Below are 2,229 nucleotides of genomic sequence, written 5' to 3'. Positions count from 1 at the left end.
AGAAAACATATTCCTCCAAGTCATGCATTGGAGTTAATATGGTAGTCATTCAGATTTTGTGAAAGAAATAATGAAGTTTGATTATCGTCTAAGGATGTTGTGTTATACCTATAAGAAGCGTGTTACTTCGGGTATAAGGTTAAAGCATTTTCCTTTAGGATTTACTATGATACACCTTACGAAATTGTGGAGGTGAATCCATTTATTAAGAAGGAAATTAAATGGTCCGAGTATAAGAAGCCATGATTGATCAAATGGGGAAAGAAATTCATTACTGTGAATGTTATGATGATGATATTAGTTGATAAGAGGATGGAGATGAGCAAGGTTCGGTATAATGATGTTGATGATTTGGGTTTTGAGTTAAAAAGAAAAAGGAAACAAAAATGGAATGGGTTAAATAAACTAAGTCTGTGAAATGAAACAGAAATGCACGAACAGTGGACTGGTTAATGGGGCGTTGCGAGTGAGCGAGAGGTCGCGGGTTCGAACCTGGGCATGGGCATTTTTTTTTTTAAAAAAAAGAAGAAGGATACGGAAGTAAAGGTTAAAAACAATTTAAGTTGGGTGTTATTTCAGAATTGAAATGCATAGCGTAATGGTTAAGGATGTTATCGGGTTAGCGGGACGTCGCGGGTTCAAACCCGGACTTGGGCATATTTTTTTAAGGGCTACTTCTTTGAGGTAGTATTACAATTACCATTACTATTATTATTATAATTATTATTACTATTATTGTTGAAAGGACCCGTTCATATACATTATAAACGATTCACAATAGTTGATTACATCGCGAGGTATTTGACCTCTATATGATACATTTTACAAACATTGCATTCGTTTTTAAAAGACAAACTTTCTTTACAACGAAAGTTGACGGCATGCACACCATTTCATAATACATCCAACTATAATTGGCTTAATAATAATCTTGATGAACTCAATGACTCGAATGCAACATCTTTCAAAATATGCCATGAATGACTCCAAGTAATATCCTTAAAATGAGCTAATGCACAGCGGAAGATTTCTTTAATACCTGAGTAAAAACATGCTTTAAAGTGTCAACCAAAAGGTTGGTGAGTTCATAGGTTTATCATAACAATCATTTCAATATATTAATAGACCACAAGATTTTCGTTTATAAATATATGTACACTCGCAAGTGTATAAAAGTATTCTATAAGTTGTAGGCACCCGGTAACAAGCCTTAACGTTCATGTTTTACCCTCTGAAGTACACCAGATCAGGTGTGTTTAAAATAACCTCGAAGTACTAAAGCATCCCATAGTCAGGATGGGGTTTGTCAGGCCCAATAGATCTATCTTTAGGATTTGCGCCTACCGTACATAGACAAGTAGTTTAATGTTACCAAGCTAAGGGTATATTTCTGGTTTAAACCCACGTAGAATTAGTTTTAGTACTTGTGCCTATTTCGTAAAACATTTATAAAAATAGCGCATGTATTCTCAGTCCCAAAAATATATATAAAAGGGAGCAAATGAAACTCACCATACTGTATTTCGTAGTAAAAATACATATAACGTCATTTAACAAGTGCAAGGTTGGCCTCGGATTCACGAACGTATCAATATTGAGATTCAATATTGCAGGAAAGTACGTAGACGCAACGGAGATGATAAACACTAGATTGACCTCACGAGCATACCCATGAACCATACCCATCACCTCCATAGCTATAACCCATAATTTCCTTAGCTTCGAGTCTTTCAAAAAAAACTATTTTGAAATCACTCGGACAGCACTCCGTCGTAATATTTTTTGTATACTAATAATATCTTGAAATAATAAAGAGCAAATATATATATATATATATATATATATATATATATATATATATATATATATATATATATATATATATATATATATATATATATATATATATATATATATATATATATATATATATATATATATAAATCGATTGAGAGAGTTTAGAGAAATATATTTTCAAGTTTCTATCAAATAATGAAACCTATTGAATTCTATTTATAATAGATTTTTGAATTATTAAAGTGAATTATTAAAGTTAAATTAAAGTAAAAGTAAAGTAATGGTAAAGTTAAAGTATAGTAAAAGTATAAAAACTATGTATGTATAATACGCGTATAAATATATATAATATTAATTTAAATCGTTATATATATTTAATGAAATAAAATATAAATATCGTTATATTTATTATACTGGTTAAGTAATGAGTTG

This window comes from Rutidosis leptorrhynchoides, chromosome 1 (assembly GCF_046630445.1).
Source record: "Rutidosis leptorrhynchoides isolate AG116_Rl617_1_P2 chromosome 1, CSIRO_AGI_Rlap_v1, whole genome shotgun sequence".
Taxonomy (NCBI): Eukaryota; Viridiplantae; Streptophyta; class Magnoliopsida; order Asterales; family Asteraceae; genus Rutidosis; species Rutidosis leptorrhynchoides.
Note: the sequence above shows the minus strand (reverse complement) of the source record.